Below are 20,866 nucleotides of genomic sequence, written 5' to 3' on the forward strand. Positions count from 1 at the left end.
CGGGGGCTCTGGGAAGTCCAGAAGCCTCCAGTGTGCAACCCCCCAGACCCCTGAGTTCCCCTCTCCAGGGACACGAACAAAACCCGCATTCCTCCCTTGGACAAGACTGAAGATACCCCCTTACAGACCTGCACGTTCTCTCCAGGATGGGTGGCCTGTATGCAACCCCCGGGAAAGGGAGGGCCTTTCCCTCACCCCTGAGAGCACAGAGCCCTGCAAGGTGGGATTCCCTGCCCGGCCCTCCTCGCCGGGTGCCCAGAGCGCTGCAGCCACACCAGGCCACAAGTGGCCAATGGCAGCTGGCCCCTCTCCTCCATCGCTGCCCAGGAGTGCACTACCCACACTGCTGGGCATTTGGGCCACGTCGGAAGAGCAACAGGTATTTTTGTGGGCAAATATTTGTTCTTTTGAAAAGATTTGAATGCAAAGGGATGAAGGATGCACTTTTTCTGTTGCTCTGGACCCAAACTGAAGCCAAAGCCTGTTTTAGAGAGAGTCACAAAACACCCGGCAACCAAAGATCAACGCTCCCCAGCAAGGGCCGCAAGACCAGGGCAGCCCCCGCCCCTCCCACTAGACGCTGGGAGCTGGAGCTCCAGCTGGGACGGAGCTGCCGGAAGACCTGTGATTTCCAGTGCAGGTCCTGGCCCTGCTGCAGACCCTGGGGCCAGCATGGTGACTGCCCCGCTGTTCATTCACGGAGGTCTAGGTGCCCTCTTTGGCCCCTGCACCATTGTTTTTTCTGGAAACACCCCCTGGTGAAAGAGTCCTGGGGACAAGAGAGCCCCGCGGGGTGCCTTGGGGCTCCCGGTGCCAGGCATCCGCTGCCCAGTTCGTTATCTGAGGGAGGGGCGCCTCCTCTCCATGGGCCCCCTCCCCTCCCCTCCCCTCTCCTTCTCTCCTCTCCTCTCTCCTCCTGTATCTCCTGGTCGATCCCTGGATTATGGTCTTTACCAGGAATGACCCAGGAGAGGTTTTATGAGTCTTTAAGAGAAAAAAAGAAATCTTTATACAAAAAACTGAAAGTAGGTTCCTCCTTCCCCCTGCGCCATATTCCTTCCAGCGGTTCAGGTTTGTTAACTGAGTGTCAAGTTTCCGAGCCCCTCACCGCTGAGAACGAGCTCCCTCTCGCTCCTCTCCAGGGGCGTGCACCCTTCCACCGGCAGCCTGTCCGCCCACAGCGGCTTGGCCACAAGAGGGCAAGAGAGCCCTTCCCCAAGGCCATCGGAGGGCCTGGAGGCAGTTAGAGGAAGGGCCCCGCCCTGGGCTCGTGGGAGCCTCCAGACACAGAGGAAGGAGCCGGGTTTGGAGCTGGGCCCAGCAGGGGAGCCCAGGTGAGTCCATCTGGCCCAAGTCTTCCCTGCCCAGCGCACCCAAGAGCTACTCCAGGCCCCACGGCCCAGTCCAGCGGACCGCAAAGAGGAGCCCAGGATCCACACCTGAGGTGGGAGAAGGAAGGCCCTTGGCGTGGGGTCCAGGCCGGTGTGTTCTGTGAGTTCTGGGGCCACACCTGTTCAAGCCGGTGCTTCGACCCCTGCTGGGCCCCAGGGCCTCGTTTCCCCAGGTCTCAGAAGGGTCAGTCCTGGGCACCCTGGGTCCCGGCACTGGTGGGGAAGACACAAGAGCAACTCCGAACTGGGAATCTCCAAAGGGGGTTGGAGAGATTCTTCTGGAAACCAGATTCCAGGGCGAGTCCCTGCCCAGAGCTGGGGACCCTGCTCCGAGCATACGGCCACGGTGGGGGGAGGTCCCTTTTCAGAGACGGGGGCAGATGGTGCTTTGGGGGGAGCCCAGTGCCCTGCACCGCCCCCCAGCTTTGTCTAGTCGTGTCCGCAGTTTGACCACATTCACAAACACCCCCAGCCCACCTGGGGGCAGCCCAGGAGTGGGGGCAGAAGGTGACCGGGGAAGGGCAGCCTCAGGGCTGCCTGGCCCTGCACGGGGCAGGGGCGCCGAGGGTCAGTGAGAACAGGGCGGGGCCAGGCGCCGGGCAGCAGGATGGGCAGCGAGCGATGAGAACATGCCAAGGCTGCAGTAAAGGGAACCTGGACCCCGGGACACGGGCAGCCTCCACCCGCGGAGGGAGACTGGACGTTTGGGCCCAGCCCCTGAGAAGCCTGAGGGCTGGTGGAGGGTCCCGGGATCCCGAGGAGCAGCTCTCCTGGGGTCGCAGACACCCCAGTACACACATTTCTCACTGACGCTTTCCAGGGCACAGAGTGAGTTACCAGATCCACGTGTTACGAGCTTCTTGGCCACAAGAGCTTCAGGACTTGGTGTGGAATCCTGCCCCCCTTGCTCATCACGATTCCTGGAAACAAAGCCCTGGCGTTTGTCCCTGGACGGGCACAGGGGAGCTGACTGCTGTCGGAGTCACTTCTGGGCAGGGAACTTCTGGGTTGGGCTCTGTGGCCATAAGCCACGTGCCAGAAGCATTTCTTAACAGGAGCACCTGGGGGTCGCCTGCCAGGACCTCCCTAGTGGGACAGCCGAGGTGCCCGCGTGACCCAGGCCACCAAGTGACCAGGTGTGAGGCTGCCGGGGGTTTCCTGGGGGCGTGTGGGTTCCTGTGGTCAGCACGTGGGCCCAGCATCCCTGGGGACCTGCCCTCCAGGGTGGCGGCTCACAGCACGTGCAGGAAGGGTGCCCCGGGGCTTCCCGGGGGTCCACAGTGAGAGCGTGACGAGGTGCTGTCCCGCTGGCCGCTCTGCAGGGCTGCTGCGCCTGGGGGTGATGCTGCAGCCTCAGAAGCCCCCCGGCTGGGCCGGGTTCCCCACCTGGCCTTTCCGTGGGATGGAAGGGCCTCTCCTTCTTGGGGTGCAGTCGGGGGAAGCTAGACCCAGCGTGAAAGTCAGCCTTCATGTCCCCCCTAAACAGAGGCTGCGCTGTGTCAGTTCATGGAAACAAAAATTGGTCACCCCCAACACAGGTGACTCAGAAAGTTATTTAGTCACGTTCTGGGTCCCCAGTTCTGGCTCTGGATGCCAGATCCCTGTCCAGTCCTCAGGAGTGGGTTTTCTGCTGGGGGGCAGGACCTCTCCATGGGAGCCTCCCTTCCGGCCCAGCTGGGAGGTGGGCTGCAGTGGTGGGAAACCGTGTCTCCCCCAAGCAGAGGGCTACCAGGTCGTGGGGGACAGGGGACTGTGAGAATTTGTCCTACAGCCTTTCTGGGATAAAAACACCAGCAAATGTCAAAAAGTGCGTAATTTGTTTTATCAAACGGGCTGCTTATTTATGTTGGGAGGGCGGGGTTCTCTCAGATGATTGTGTCAACGGAAGCACAGGCAGAGCCGAGAGGGGGGCCTGGGGCTCCTCCTTGGAATGAGGCAGAACGGGGACTTCTGCGGATTTTCGAGGAGGCCCTACCGCAGAGCATGGGGTGACAGCTCCACGTGACCCCTGCCCTGTTTGGCTTGTGCTCTCAGTCTGGCCTGGATTGCACATTCTTCCAGCTGAGTTCCAGAAACTCAGAGGGTGGACTTTGGGGGGTGGCTTTTAGACCAGCCCTTGAGAACTTGGACAGGGGGTGGAGGGGCCTTTGTCCCGAGACCCCCCCGGCCTAATCATTGCAGCTGAGACACAATCCCCCCCAGACCCCCCAGGTGACCCCCACTGTGGTCCCCATTCCTTCCCTCTGTTCCCTCCTCACCCCAGATGGAGTGGCTGTCGCTGTCTGGTGTCATGGTAACCCCCCATCGCGTCCCCCCATCAATCTCCCTTCTCCATCAGGGCGTGTCCCCACCCCTGCTCAGCCTTGTCTCTACAGGTGCTGGAGGTCCAGGCTCGCCTTAGGGTCCGAGCGCCTGAGCAAGAAGTAGAGAAGCTGCCGGAGGCTGTGAGGAAGGGCACCTTCGGCTTGGGCCCTGTGTGCTGCTGGGGTTTATAATTTTCTTTTTTCAGACGCACCGACAATTGTCTATCATCATCCACTGAAAAAGGTATCCTTTCTTCACCGACGTGAGCCGCTGCCTTCATCGTGAGCTAACTTCTCACAAACGTGGTTCAGTCTCTGGTCTTTCAATGCTGACCGATGTGTCAATTTCTGCACAATGACAGAGCGTGAATTACGATGGTTTTTACAGCAAGTTCCTTCTCATGTCCTTTTAAAAATAAGTCTCAACGGACCTTGCACATTTTCTCTTCCATGTGAAGTTTAGAATTAGCCGTTTCAAACCAACCCTGTCGGTAGTTTTATTGGGATCACACCGAGTGTGTGGGCACAAGTTAGAAAACTGACATTGGTGTGACAGGGAGCCCTGCTCAGGAAGGGGTCTGTCTGGCGGCTTGTTTAGAACTTCAGTAATGTTTCTAGTTTTCTTTTAAGTCAGAATTGCTCATTTCTTGGTTTATTCCTGGGTTTTGTTGCTATTACAAATGGGACCCTTTTTCTCGTGAAAGGTTATAATTATATACTGCCGTTTTAATAAATGCTATTGTTTTTGTAAGTTAGCCTTAAAATTGGCCACTTTTGATTCTGATGGTTTGCCAGTTGATTGTTTTGGACTTTCTAGACAAATAGTCATATCATTATGCAAATAATTATATTTTTATCTCTGCCTTTCTAGTATTTGTACTTCACATATATATTCTGGTATTATTATATTCACTAGGACTCTAACATGAAATCGAGTATCTTTCTTTTGTTTCTGACTGTAACGTGAATGGCTCTAATGCACGGGTCTGTAAACTGTGGCCAAAAGGCCAAACCCAGCCCACGGTTGGTAGTTTCTCTTTCTCAATAAAGTTTTATTGGCACAGAGCCACTTGCACTCATTTGCATATTGTCTAATGCTTTGTGCTGTAACAGGGATGTCACATACTTGGGACAGTGACCATGTGGCCCCCTAAACCTAAAATGTTTGCTATTTGACCCTTTATAGAAGTTTTCTGACCCCTGTTCTAATGTATTAAGTACAATGTTTGTTAGCGGTCGAGGAATTTTCCTCCCATTCTTGGCTTCCTGAAGATCTTGCAGTTGTGTATGCTTGAAATTCGGTAAAGAATGTTAACTGGTACCGAATGCTTTTGGGGGGACTGACTTTCTTTTGAGATGATGGAGGATTTTCTTCTTTTTCATCTCTTAAAGTAGCAAATTGAACTAACAGATTTTATAATGTCGACTTATCCTTGCAATCCTGAGATAAGCTTTACTTGCTCCTGTATTGGATTGTGTTGGATTCTGTCGATGCGTTCATTTAGAGTAATTCTGTCCCTTTATAAATCATGTGTCCCTATTGACATGTGTGTGTGATCCCCACCATTGGTTTTTCAGGGTTTTGACTAGCTATATAGAATAAACTGTGATGCTTTTGTCTTTTCTGTGCCTTGGAATAATGTTAACTCTTCATAACAATTCATCTGTATCGAGCTCTTACTCTGCAATAGGGGCATTTCTATATATTTTACATGAGTTAATAGCCTTCAGGTCAACCCTATGAATTAGGCACTATTTTCACGTCCATTTGACAGATGGGGAAACTGAGGCACAGAGCGTTCCAGTGGCCATCCCAAGGTCACCTTGCTGGTAGGAGGTGGAGATGGAATTAGAACTCGGCAGCTGGTCTCCAGGGCTTACATTCCTAAATTCTGTCCCTCCTTTGCAGAGAGATTATACCTTAAAGGTTTTGGAAACACATAAAATTGCCTGTGCCTGGTGGCCTTTTTAAGCATAAAATTGTGGCTACTTTTTTTTTTCTGTGCCCCCCCCACCATTGGAATGACCAGATCTCCTGTTTCTACTTGAGTCAATTTTGTGCTTTATATTTTCCAAGAAAATTATTCACTTAGTCTAGATTTTAAAATTTATCACTACAAACTGGAACATGATAGTTTCATAGTTTTTAAATCCCCCATTCTCTTTTCTCCTTTCTCCCTTCATTCTGGGGATAGTTTGTGTGTCCCAGGTGTGGCCCCCTGTCACCCCCGAGGTCTCCTGAGTGAGATTTGGTAACAGGGACAGTGGTTGATTGTGAACTGCAGCCAGTGGGCTCTGTGGGTGCTCTCACATTAATGCCTGTTCCGCCCAGCAGAACTTGAAAGGAAAATTGCTATAATTACCGAGTCGCTTTGGTTTTCAACATTTATCCAAGTTACCTTTATTCCAGAGTTTAGCTTATACATCCAGCAGAGAATGTGTCCGATGGCACAGAGGAAAAAAATTGTCAACATGAAGTTACTGAACATTTTAAAAAGATGACACAGATGTGTTTTTAATAATAACCTGTCTAAAATTACTTGAAAAGTTCCCTTCTCTGAATTTTGTTAATTGATGGAAATGTGCTGAGAATGGTGCTTTTAAGAAGGATATAACAGGTTATGTCTACCAAAACCAGTTCAAAATCTGGGCAGCATCTGGGTAACTGAGTGATGTTAACACCCTGCAAAACCGTGATACAAACAAGGTCTCAGAAGATGAAAGAGATGGCAGTGTGAGCATGCAGTTAGCTGTGGTCAGTGCCTGGGGTGAGGCAGGTTTGCAGACCATGTGGCCTGAGCTGTTTCCTTTGGGGAAGATGGCATGCTTCTGGCAGGAGCCGCCGGAGCAGAGCCAGAGCTGGAGAAAGCAGGCCAGGCTCTTATCGCAGTCCTTGTCTGTGGGAACCTTCTGGAACAGAGAGTCACATCTGGGCCAATATCTCCAAAGGGGCTTAGAGCCAGAGCCCCAGACAGGACCGGGAGACACAGGGTGCTGGGGCGACTTCACAATCAAATAGAATTTGTACCAAATATCAAATATTAGAATACAGTAATTAAAGCCAACACGTGCTAAAGGCTTGTCAAATGCCTGGCGGGGCTGGTGTTCGCAGGCAATGGCTCTTTGAGCCTCCATGTGTTGGTGAGGCCTCTTGGCTGCAAAGACAGACCTGAACTCCCAGGGACTCGAGGTTAAGGAAGAATGTCCTGCCTAATCAAACTTAAAAGCTTTTGCACAGCAAAGGAAACCCTCAACAAAACAAAAGGACAACCTAGAGAATGGGAGAAAATATTTGCAAACGATGTGACTGACAAGGGGTTAATTTTCAAAATATACAAACAACTCCTACAACTCAATATCAATTAGAAGATCTAAACAGACATTTCTCCAAAGAAGACATACAAATGGCCAACAGGAACATGGAAAGATGCTCAACATTGCTAATCATTAGAGAAATGCAAACCAGAATCACAGTGAGGTACTACCTCACACATTTCAGAATGGCCGTCATTTAAAAGTCTACAAATGATAAATGCTGGAGAAAAGGGAACCCTCCTACAGTGTTGGTGGGAGTGTTAACTTGGCAAGCCACTGTGGAAAAACAGTATGGAGCTTCCTTAAAAAACTAAAAATAGAGCTACCATATGGTCCAGCAATCCCACTCCTGGCTATATATCCAGACAAAACTATAATTCAGAAAGATATATGTACCCCTATGTTCACAGCAGCATTATTCACAGTAGCCAAGACATGGAAACAACCTAAATGTCCATCAACAGATGAATTGGATAAAGAAGATGTGGTACATATATACAATGGAATACTACTCAGCCATAAAAAAGAATGAAATAATGCCATTTGCAGCAACATGGATGGACCTAGAAATTATCAATATCATACTAAGTGAAGTAAGTCAGAAAGAGAAAGACAAATACAAATGATACAAATGAATCTATATACAAAACAGAAAGAGACTCACAGACAGAAAACAAATTTATGGTTACCAAAGCATGGGGGGAGGGATAAATTAGGAGCTTGGGATTAACAGATACACACTACTATATATAACAACAAGGATTTACTATATAACACAGGGAACAATATTCAATATCATGTAATAACCTATAATGGAAAATAATCTGGAAAAAAATATATATATGTACACATAACTGAATCACTTTGCTGTACACCTGAAACTAACACAATATTGTAAATCAAGTCTACTTCAATTTTAAAAAAAGAGAAGAATGTCCTGGGGTCTAGAGCAAACAGGCAGAGTGGGAGAGAGGAATGAAGTCTGGGGGCACCTCTGATGCTCCCAGGCCTCTGTGTGTCTGCCTCCCCGTCTCCCTCCCCTTCCCCCGTTCCCGTCTTCTCCCCCAACCCCGCCTCACTTTGTCTCTTTCTTCCTCTCTCTCCATCTCTCCGTGTCTCTCTCCTCTCCCCGTGGGGGCACTCACTGCTCAGCCACGTAAGCTGGCAGAACACACTTCTAGAAGGATGGGGTGAGCACTGAGTAGAGAGGCCCCATGGAACCCCTGGGAGCCAGACGTACAGGAGGTGGAGATGCCAGAATTCGGTGGCCTTTAGAAGCCGCCTGGTTTTACAGATACAGAAAAGTGTAAAGTAAGCACCAGGCTCCTGAACATAAGAAGTTTTTGGAGACAGAGGTCTGGGCCTGGACTCCTGGGAGGTGTGGGTCCAGCATTTATACTCACACCGTCACCACCCCACTGAGCTTCCTGGGACCCCCAAACCCCCCAGAATGATGAGAGTCTGGGTCTGGGAGAATTTCCCAGAGCTAGCTGGTCCATCTGAACCCCTGGAGACATTTGAGAATTATCCCACCAGAGACCACAGGGGTGGAATTTCCATTGTCTAACCAGACGACTTACAGCAAACCACAACTTTCTATCTTCATCTCACGAAACTGGGAAAGCCTAGATCATGAGAATGTCCGGAAAATTCCTTTGAAAGCTAGCAGGAGCTGTGCCTGCAGCTGAGGGCGGTCAGCGCCCTGGGAATCTCCTCTGCCCGGATTCACCCCCAGGCATCTAGCTTGCCCCTGTCCCCCCAGAACAGACCCCCCGAGGCCCCATCCGTCCATCCATCAGCCCCTCCTGCAGGGCCCTCCCTCCCTGTCTGGTGCCTTACTTCCCCCCAGGGAGGCCCACCAGCAGGTTCCAGCATGGGGCTGGGGCTGGGGCCCGAGCCCTGTGGCGGGTCAGAGGGCGCCCAGGTCCCCGTCTGCCCGAGGCTGGGGACAGGCTCTCTCTACCCTCCTCTGGGCCCGGCTGGCCCCGAGCAGCCTTTAGCTCAGCCGGGACCTGCCGTGGGTGCTGCCTGGTGCTGCGGCGGATGCTCTCGAGTCAGTGTCAGCCCAGAGCCCAGGGGCCGTGACCCCCCCGGCTGGGACCTGCGGGAGAAGCCGCAGCCAAGCAGAGCCGGCACCGTGAACCCAGTGGGTGCCTGGCGCTTCCCGTCCTGCCTTGTGGACGCAACCAAGGCCCGTCCAAGGCATTGGTGTCGCCAAGGGGAAGGGACGGATGTGTCTTGGGGGGTTGGGGGGAAGGGGATGGAAGACGGACGGCGGGGGAGGCGTGGGAATTTGGGGTTTCGACGTGAATTCTAATAATCCTGGCCGTGCCGCCTGCACTTAGCAGTTAAAATATTTGCTTGGAGATGCCGACGTTTTAAAGCTCAGCCTCCCAAGACCTTCAAGATGGCGGAGGAGTAAGATGCGGAGATCACCTTCCTCCCCACAGAAATATCAGAACTACATCTACATGTGGAACAACCCCTGCAGAACACCCACTGAACTCTGGCAGAAGACCTCAGACCTCCCAAAAGGCAAGAAACTCCCCACGCACCTGGGTAGGGCAAAAGAAAAAAGAAAAAACAGAGACAGAAGAATAGGGACGGGACCTGCCCCAGTGGGAGGGAGCCGTGAAGGAGGAAAGGTGTCCACACACTAGGAGCCCCTTCGCGGGCAGAGACTGCGGGTGGCGGAGGGGGGAAGCTTCGGGGCCGCGGAGGAGAGCGCAGCCACAGGGGTGCGGAGGGCAAAGCAGAGAGACTCCCGCACGGAGGCTCGGCGCCGAGCAGCACTCACCAGCCCGAGAGGCTTGTCTGCTCCCCCGCCGGGGCGGGCGGGGCTGGGAGCTGAGGCTCGGACTTCGGTCGTATCGCAGGGAGAGGACTGGGGTTGGCGGCGTGAACACAGCCTGAAGGGGCTAGTGCACCCCAGCTAGCTGGGAGGGAGTTCGGGAAAAGGTCTGCAGCTGCCGAAGAAGCAAGAGACTTTTTCTTCCCTCTTTGTTTCCTGGTGCGCGAGGACAGGGGATTCAGAGCGCCGCCTAAACGAGCTCCAGAGACGGGCGCGAGCCGCGGCCATCAGCGCGGACCCCAGAGACGGGCGTGAGACGTTAAGGCTGCTGCTGCCGCCACCAAGAAGCCTGTGTGCGAGCACAGGTCACTCTCCACACCGCCCCTCCCGGGAGCCGGTGCAGCCCGCCATGGCCAGGCTCCCGTGATCCGGGGACAACTTTCCCGGGAGAACGCACTGCGCGCCTCACGCTGCTGCAACGTCACGATGCCTCTGCCGCTGCAGGCTCGCCCCACCTCCTCCGTACCGCTCCCTCCCCCCGCCTGAGTGAGCCAGAGCCCCCGAAGCAGCTGCTCCTTTAACCCCGTCCTGTGTGAGCAAAGAACAGACGCCCTCAGGCAACCTACACACAGAGGCGGGTCCAAATCCAAAGCTGAACCCTGGGAGCTGTGCGAACACAGAAGAGAAAGGGAAATCTCTCCCAGAAGCCTCAGGAGCAGTGGATTAAATCTCCACAATCATCTTGATGTACCCAGCGTCTGTGGAATACCTGAATAGACAACGAATCATCCCAAAATTCAGGCAGTAGACTTTGGGAACAACTGTAGACTTGGGGTTTGCTTTCTGCAACTAATTTTTTTCTGGTTTTATGTTTATCTTAGTTTAGTATTTAGTTTTATTATCACTGGTAGATTTCTTTATTGATTTGGTTGCTCTCTTCCTCCTTTTTTAAAAAAAAAATATATATTTTTTCCTTTTTCTCTTTTTGTGAGTGTGTATGTGTATGCTTCTTTGTGTGATTTTGTCTGTATAGCTTTGCTTTTACCATTTGTCCTAGGGTTATGTCTGTCTATTTTTTTTTTTTGTTCTTTGTTTGTTTTAGTATAGTTTTTAGCACTTGTGTTCATTGGTGGATTTGTTTTTTCATTTGGTTGCTCTCTTCTTTCTTTCTTTTTTTCTTCTTTTTATTACTTAAAAATTTTTTTAAATTTTTAATGATTAGTTTTTATTTTAATAACTTTATTTTCCTTTCTTTCTTTCCCTTTCTTCCTTCCTTCCTTCCTTTCTCTCCCTTTCTTTCTTTCTTTCTTCCTTTCTTTCTTTTCTTTCTTTCTTTCTCTCTTTCTTTCTTTCTTTCCTCCCTTTTCTTCTGAGTTGTGTGGCTGACAGGGTCTTGGTGCTCCGGCCGGGTGTCAGGCCTGAGCCTGTGAAGTTGGAGAGTCGAGTTTAGGACATTGGTCCACCAGAGACCTCCCAGCTCCACATAATATCAAACAGCAAAAGATCTCCCAGAGATCTCCACCTCAACACTAAGACCCAGCTCCACTCAACGACCAGCAAGTTACAGTGCTGGACACCCTATGCCAAACAACTAGCAAGACAGGAACACAACCCCACCCATTAGAAGAGAGGCTGCCTAAAATCTTAAGAAGGTCACAGACACCCCAAAACACACCACCGGACGTGGTCCTGCCCACCAGAAAGACGAGATCCAGCCTCATTCACCAGAACACAGGCACCAGTCCCCTCCACCAGGAAGCCTACACAACCCACTGAACCAACTGTAGCCACTGAGGGAAGACACCAAAAAACAACGGTAACTACAAACCTGCAGCCTGTGAAAAGGAGACCCCAAACACAGTAAGTTAAGCAAAACAAGAAGACAGAGAAGCACACAGCAGATGAAGGAGCAAGGTAAAAACCCACCATACCCAACAAATGAAGAGGAAATAGGCAGTCTACCTGAAAAAGAATTCAGAGTAATGATAGTAAAGATATCCAAAATCTTGGAAATAGAATGGAGAACATACAAGAAACGTTTAACAAGGACCTAGAAGAACTAAAGAGCAAACAAACAATGATGGACAACACAATAAATGAAATTAAAAATTATCTAGAAGGAATCAATAGCAGAATAACTGAGGCAGAAGAATGGATTAGTGATCTGGAAGATAAAATAGTGGAAATAACTATTGCAGAACAGAATAAAGAAAAAAGAATGAAAAGAATTGAGGACAGTCTTAGAGACCTCTGGAACAACATTAAACGCACCAACATTTGAATTATAGGGGTGCCAGAAGAAGAAGAGGAAAAGAAAGGGACTGAGAAACTATTTGAAAAGATTATAGTTGAAAACTTCCCTAATATGGGAAAGGAAATAGTCAATCAAGTCCAGGAAACACAGAGAGTCCCATACAGGATAAATCCGAGGAGAAACACGCCAAGACACATATTAATCAAACTACCAAAAATTAAATACGAAGAAAAAATATTAAAAGCAGCAAGGGAAAAACAACAAATAACATACAAGGGAATCCCCATAAGGTTAACAGCTGATATTTCAGCAGAGACTCTGCAAGCCAGAAGAGAGTGGAAGGACATATTTAAAGTGATGAAAGGAAAAAACCTACAACCAAGATTACTCTACCCGGCAAGGATCTCATTCAGATTCGATGGAGAAATTAAAACCTTTACAGATAAGCAAAAGCTAAGAGAATTCAGCACCACCAAACCAGCTCTACAACAAATGCTAAAGGAACTTCTCTAAGTGGGAAACACAAGAGAAGAAAAGGACCTACAAAAACAAACCCAAAACAATTAAGGAAATGGTAACAGGAACATATATATCAATAATTACCTTAAATGTAAATGGATTAAATGCTCCAACCCAAAGACATAGACTGGCTGAATGGATACAAAAACAAGACCCATATATATGCTGTCTACAAGAGACCCACTTCAGACCTAGGGACACATACAGACTGAAAGTGAGGGGATGGAAAAAGATATTCCATGCAAATGGAAATCAAAAGAAAGCTGGAATAGCAATTCTCATATCAGACAAAATAGACTTTAAAATAAAGACTATTATAAGAGACAAAGAAGGACATTACATAATGATCAAGGGATCAATCCAAGAAGAAGATATAACAACTGTAATATTTATGCACCCAACATAGGCGCACCTCAATACATAAGGCAAATGCTAACAGCCATAAAAGGGGAAATCGACAGTAACACAATCATAGTAGGGGACTTAACAACCCATTTTCACCAATGGACAGATCATCCAAAATGAAAATAAATAAGGAAACACGAGCTTTAAATGATACATTAAACAAGATGGACTTAATTGATATTTATAGGATATTCCATCCAAAAATAACAGAATACACTTTCTTCTCAAGTGCTCATGGAACATTCTCTAGGATAGATCATATCTTGGGTCACAAATCAAGCCTTGGTAAATTTAAGAAAATTGAAATCATATCAAGTATCTTTTCCGACCACAATGCTATGAGATTAGATATCAATTACAGGAAAAAAATCTGTAAAAAATACAAACACATGGAGGCTAAACAATACACTACTTAATAACCAAGAGATCACTGAAGAAATCAAAGAGGAAATCAAAAAATACCTAGAAAAAAATGACAATGAAAACATGATGACCCAAAACCTATGGGATGCAGCAAAAACAGTTCTAAGAGGGAAGTTCATAGCAATACAATCCTACCTCAAGAAACAAGAAACATCTCAAACAAACAACTTAACCTTACACCTAAAGCAATCAGAGAAAGAAGAACAAAAAACCCCCAAAGTTAGCAGAAGGAAAGAAATCATAAAGGTCATATCAGAAATAACTGAAAAAGAAATGAAGGAAACAATAGCAAAGATCAATAAAATTAAAAGCTGATTCTTTGAGAAGATAAACAAAATTGATAAACCATTAGCCAGACTCAGTAAGAAAAAAAGGGAGAAGACTCAAATCAATACAATTAGAAATGAAAAAGGAGAAGTAACAACTGACACTGCAGAAATACAAAGGATCATGAGAGGTTACTACAAGCAACTATATGCCAATAAAATGGACAACCTGGAAGAAATGGACAAATTCTTAGAAAAGCACAACCTTTCAAGACTGAACCAGGAAGAAATAGAAAATATAAACAGACCAATCACAAGTACGAAAATTGAGACTGTGATTAAAAATCTTCCAACAAATAAAAGCCCAGGACCATATGGCTTCACAGGTGAAATCTATCAAACAATTAGAGACGAGCTAACATCTATCCTTCTCAAACTCTTCCAAAATATAGCAGAGGGAGGAACACTCCCAAACTCATTCAATAAGGCCACCATCACCCTGATAACAAAAGCAGACAAAGATGTCACAAAGAAAGAAAACTACAGGCCAAGATCACTGATGAACATAGATGCAAAAATCCTCAACAAAATACTAGCAAACAGAATCCAACAGCACATTAAAAGCATCATACACTATGATCAAGTGGGGTTTATCCCAGAGATGCAAGGATTCTTCAGTATATGCAAATCAATCAATGTGATAAACCATATTAACAAATTGAAGGAGAAAAACCATATGATCATCTCAATAGATGCAGAAAAAGCTTTTGACAAAATTCAACACCCATTTATGATAAAAACCCTCCAGAAAGTAGGCATAGAGGGAACTTACCTCAACATAATAAAGGCCACATAGGACAAACCCACAGCCAACATCGTTCTCAATGGTGAAAAACTGAAACCATTTCCACTAAGATCAGGAACAAGACAAGGTTGTCCACTCTCACCACTATTATTCAACATAGTTTTGGAAGTTTTAGCCACAGAAATCAGAGAAGAAAAAGAAATAAAAGGAATCCAAATTGGAAAAGAAGAAGTTGTCACTGTTTGCAGATGATGTGATACTATACATAGAGAATCCTAAAGATGCCACCAGAAAACTACTAGAGCTAATCAATGAATTTGGTAAAGTTGCAGGATACAAAATTAATGCACAGAAATCTCTTGCATTCCTATACACTAATGATAAAAAATCTGAAAGAGAAATTAAGGAAACACTCCCATTTACCATTGCAACAAAAAGAATAAAATACCTAGGAATAAACCTACCTAGGGAGACAAAAGACCTGTATGCAGAAAACTATAAGATACTGATGAAAGAAATTAAAGATGATACAAACAGATGCAGAGATATACCACATTCTTGGATTGGAAGAATCACCATTGTGAAAATGACTATACTACCCAAAGCAATCTACAGATTCAATGCAATCCTTATCAAACTACCAATGGCATTTTTCACAGAACTAGAACAAAAAATTTCACAATTTGTATGGAAACACAAAAGACCCCGAATAGCCAAAGCAATCTTGAGAAAGAAAAATGGAGCTGGAGGAATCAGGCTCCCTGACTTCAGACTATACTACAAATGTACAGTAATCAAGACACTATGGTACTGGCACAAAAACAGAAATATAGATCAATGGAACAGGATAGAAAGCCCAGAGATAAACCCACACACCTATGGGCACCTTATTTTTGATAAAAGAGGTAAGAATATACAATGGAGAAAAGACAGCCTCTTCAATAAGTGGTGCTGGGAAAACTGGACAGCTACATGTAAAAGAATGAAATTAGAACACTCCCTAATACCATACACAAAAATAAACTCAAAATGGATTAAAGACCTAAATGTAAGGCCAGACACTATAAAACTCTTAGAGGAAAACATAGGAAGAACACTCTATGACATAAAACATAGGAAGATACTTTTTGACCCAGCTCCTAGAGAAATGGAAATAAAAACAAAAATAAACAAATGGGACCTCATGAAACTTAAAAGCTTTTGCACAGCAAAGGAAACCATAAACAAGATGAAAAGACAATCCTCAGAATGGGAGAAAATATTTGCAAACGAATCAATGGACAAAGGATTAATCTCCAAAATATATAAACAGCTAATGCAGCTCAATATCAAAAAAACAAACAACCCAATCCAAAAATGAGCAGAAGACCTACATAGACATTTCTCCAAAGAAGACATACAGATGGCCAAGAAGCACATGAAAAGCTGCTCAACATCACTGATTATTAGAGAAATGCAAATCAAAACTACAATGAGGTATCACCTCACACCAGTCAGAATGGCCATCATCAAAAAATCTACAAACAACAAATGCTGGAGAGGGTGTGGAGAAAAGGGAACCCTCTTGCACTGTTGGTGGGAATGTAAATTGATACAGCCACTATGGAGAACAGTATGGAGGTTCCTTAGAAAACTAAAAATAGAACTACCATACAACCCAGCAATCCCACTACTGGTCATATACCCTGAGCAAACCATAGTTCAAAAAGAGTCATGTACCACAATGTTCATTGCAGCTCTATTTACAATAGCCAGGTCATGGAAGCAACCTAAGTGTCCATTGACAGATGAATGGATAAAGAAGATGTGGCACATATATACAATGGAATATTACTCAGCCATAAAAAGAAACGAAATTGAGTTATTTGTAGTGAGGTGGATGGACCTAGAGTCTGTCCTACAGAGTGAAGTAAGTCAGAAAGAGAAAAACAAATACCGTATACGAACACATATATATGGAATCTAAAAATAAAAATGGTACTGAAGAACCTAGGGGCAGGACAGAATTTAAGACACAGATGTAGAGAATGGACTTGAGGACACGGGGAGTGGGAAGGGTAAGCTGGGACGAAGTGAGAGTGGCATGGACATATATACACTACCAAATGTAAAATAGCTAGCTAGTAGGAAGCAGCCGCGTAGCACAGGGAGATCAGCTCGGTGCTTTGTGACCACCTAGAGGGGTGGGATAGGGAGGGTAGGAGGGAGACGCAAGAGGGAGGAGATATGGGGATATATGTATATGTAGAGCTGATTCACTTTGTTATAAAGCAGAAGCTAACACACCATTGTAAAGCAATTATACTCCGATAAAGATGTTAAAAAAAAATAAAGCTCGACCTCACCACAGCCCGACGCAGGGGCAGGAGGAGGGGCTGGGAAGCAGTCCTGGGTACTTTTATCCCCAAAATATGAGGCAGAGTAGCCACCCTCCCACTCAGAGGAAGTGCCTCTGCTCTTGGCCACGGAAGTGTCCACCAGCCTCACCCGGTGCTGTGATGTGGCCCCGGGGGCTGGTCTCACACCCTGGAGCGTGGACAGGCCCTCCGCCGTCCCGAGGGAAACAGTTGTCTCCCTAATCAGAGGCGGGTGGCCAGATGCGGCCCTGGGGTCCCGAGGAGAACGGAGAATCCATCAGTGTCCGCGGTGGAGAGCCTGCAGGCCGGATGGATTTTCCTTCCGTTCCCGTGAGCTTGGCGTGTCCCCCGAATGTGCTCACGTCCAGCGGCGGCCGGCTGCTGTTTTCGGACCGTCCGTGTAGTCTGCGGAAGGAAGGGCTGGAGGTTCCAGCCGGGCCGGCCCCTCTGGACCGCAGCTCGTGTCCCCAACCCCAGCCCCCGTGCTGGACCGAGCGCCTTTCACTCTCCCTCCTAGACGTGCGGTGCCGAGTTGCCCCGTGCACTCCTGGACCCCAACCCTGTCTGCGCCATCTGAAGGGTCTGCTGTGCCCAGAGGTGGGCGGGGTCCGAGGGCCGCGCAACGGCTCTCAGACGCCAGGTCGCGCCGCCCCGGGCTCGCGGTGGCTGGGCCGGGGCAAGGACAGTCGTGCCTCACAGCCAGGACGGCAGCCAGGGGGTCACGGTTTCTGTGTTGTCCTCCGAGCCCAGCCCCCACAGGGTGACGCGACGTGGGCCAGGCGACACCGTGCGCGTGTCTGTTACAGGAGAGGCGCCGGGATCAGGGACCCGACTCTGCTGGGGGCAGCGCGTAGGCTGCCCTGCCCTGTGACAGCCGTGAGAAGGTCGCCTGGAACGAAGGGCCGTCACGGTCACCCCCCCCCCCCCGGGCTCTGCAGGGCCGGGGCCGGGTGCGCCCTCCACAGGCCGGCGCCAGCCTCAGCGCGGGCTCCCTGCGGCTGCTGCCACAGTGAGCGGCCTGTGTGCCCGTCCTGCCTCCATGGCGCATCCCAGGCGCCGGCGCGCCAGCTTCTCACTGTGGCTTTCCGCCTCCGTCGCTCCCAAACAGCCCAGAACCAAAGCAGAGGCGGCTCAGCGCTGCGCTCCACGCGCGGGATCAAGTCCAAACTCGGCCCCGCGACCTTTCTAGCCGTGTGTGCCCCCGTGCCCTCTGACCCCCTGTGCCAGCCGGACCTCAGGCCTTCCTGCCTGTCTGCAGCGTCCCGTCCCAGGCCAGCTCAGCAGCCCTCCATTCAGGTCAGGAAACACTGCTGTGAAAAAGCATGGACGCGATCAGATTTACCTGCAAGGGAAATGCGTGTGTGTGTGTTTGTGCATGTGTGTGCCTGTGAGTTCGTGTGTATGTTTACGTGTGTGTGTGAGAGCAGGACCCCAGGTGGGTGGGTGTCCACGGTGGGCTTTCGTGGTGGTGGGGCAGGAGCAGAGGAGGCCCGGGGCTAGGGAACGTGGTCACTGCCACCCGCCCTCCATCTGGGCTGCGGAGGGGCAGTGAGCACCGGAGTTGGCCCCCCACCTGGCCACCCCATGGGCTCCGAGTCCCCTGCTGCGTCCCTGCCGCCGGAGCTGCTCCCCCCTCCCTCTTCCTGCAGAGGCCCGGGGAGGGGGTCCCGGCTCTGCCGCCCTCCGGACACTGTGGACCTGCTTTCCGAGGGCCGGGCAGGTGCAGGCAGGATCAGACGGTTCCAGGCCCTGGAACCCGGACGCCAGAGCGACTGCCTTTTCTTCAAATTTTTATTTTTATTTTGAAACAATGTCAAACATATTGAAAAGTTGCAAGAATAGTACCAAACTCTCCTTCACCCAGAGACCCAGTTCCGTTTTGTCAGTTGTCCCGGTAGCGTCGTTTGCAGCATAACAACCCACCCTAGGTTCACGCGGTGTGCCCAGCGGCCGTGCCTCTGTCCTCCCTCAGTCAGGAACGTCCCCAGTCCTCCCTGGGCTGCCATGACCTTGACGTTGCTGAAGAGTGAAAAGTCCCCAGTTTGGGTTTTCTGACACTTCCCAGACTAGACCCGGGCTGACCCTGGGGTAGCACCTCATCTGGGTGTGTCCTGTCCTGTCCACGGGCTGTGGATGCGTCCCCACGTCACTCCTGGGGCGGCAGCCCTGGCCATCTGGGGACCATGGCCCTGGAAAGGTGGCTCCTCTCTGTAATTCGTGCAGGTTTTGCGGGAACACGCGGGGTGGGTTCAGTTCACTTCCATGGCTGGTCAGCATCTTCCGATGTTCTCACAGCCTGAACTCGTCACTATAAGTGCGAAATAAACCAAACAGTGAATTTCTAGTCCCATCGTTCGTCAGCTGGAATTCTACTGTAGGGAAGAGCTTTCTCTTTTCCCCATTCATTAATAATTAAATCTATTTATGCCACTACAGTCTCATTTCATGTAATGGGCTCTCATCTGTTACTGTCTTTGTTTTTTTTCATGCTCGAATTTGTCCCAGTGGGAGTCCCTTCAGGCTGGTCTCTCTGTCTTTTCAATATGTGCCCGTGTCTGTAGTATTTTCTTCCCAGGTTCGAACCCACAGCTCGCCCAGACCCCCTCCTTTGCACTGGCCTCTTCCCTCTACCAGAGAGAAGCCGGGTCCCAGAAGCCTCCACACGTGTGCTCTTTGCTCAGCGTCCCCACCCCACTCAACCTGTGTGTAGCCAGGCTCCTGACTTTGCCCTGTCTGTGTGGCCCCCTCCCCTGCAGGTTCCTCCCTGCCCCGTCCCTCCCCGCCCGATGGGGGCCTGACCACCACTGGACTCCCTCCCTCCCTGCCCGCATCTCAGCAGCAAGGAGACACCTGGGGACCCGAGGGCAGAGGTCCTCGTGCGGAAGAGGGGACGCTAGCTCTACACCACCCCTGGGGGCGAGGGGCTCTGCTGGTCCCAGGGCAGCCCATGGTCAGGCCGGCAATTGAGGAAGGGAGACTCTGGGGGCCGCAGGGGGATGGCAGGTGTAGGGCAGGGGCAGGGCCACGTCCTCACTGTGCCCCGATCTCCGTGAGGCCGTTGGGGAGAACAGATCCAGGCTGGTCTGCAGACCCTGGACTTGGCCTCAGCCAAAGCTAATTTAAATCATCCACTTCTAATCGTTCTGGCCGCTCTGAGCAACCACCGGAAATCATCATATCTGTGACCATCTTGGCCTGGAAATGCTCCCCTGGGGAGGGAGTGGCCCGTGCCCGCAGCCAGCGTCACGGCTCCTGAGCGGGTCCAGGGGCAGGGCCTGGCATGACGGGGGGCCTCAGACTCTGAGGTGACAAGTAGGAGGGCCGGGTGGCCAGACAGCCGGTCCACTCGGCTCCTGGCGTGGCCACAGCTGCCCCACGCGCACAGAGGGCCCTTGTTCCTTCCCGTCACGGCTCCCAGGCCCCGCTCCATCCTCTCTCTCAGCACAGGATCAGGTGTGGGAACCATTTCCCTTGGGGCTGTGTTTGACGTTTGACGTTCATTCTGGACAAAGGGGACCCGGGCGGCCTCCCCAGCACTGGCTTCCTGACGCCCAGCGAACCCCCCAGGCACCTCCCCGTCGTCAGCTTCCCCTCAGGGCACCAGAGGCAGATGGAGCTGTGCACACACGCACACGCACAGCAGGAATACGCGGGCACTCACCTGCACACACACACCGAGAACACGCGCATGCACAAATACACAAAAAGATGGACGTTCTGTGCACACTGGCGGGTGCAGAATCCACTCCTTAAGGACATTGGTGCGCACGCACGTGCACACACACGTGCACGCACACGTGCACGCACGGCCCCGGCCCCACAAGCCCCAGCAGAGCTTCAGTCTCGGTGAAATCAGGCTCGCTGTGCCCCGTCCCCGCCTGCTGCCCGCCGCACGGCCCTGCCCTGGGCTGGGGCTTGGAGGGGCCGGGCTCCACCCCTGCTCTCAGGAGCGGGACCCGCGTGCGACCCGAGATGCTGCCAGGCCAGCAGGACGGAACGTCCCCCAGCCACCGGGGCACGGCGGGAGGGGCGGGCGG

The sequence above is a fragment of the Balaenoptera ricei genome, chromosome 4 (assembly GCF_028023285.1).
Source record: "Balaenoptera ricei isolate mBalRic1 chromosome 4, mBalRic1.hap2, whole genome shotgun sequence".
Lineage (NCBI taxonomy): Eukaryota > Metazoa > Chordata > Mammalia > Artiodactyla > Balaenopteridae > Balaenoptera > Balaenoptera ricei.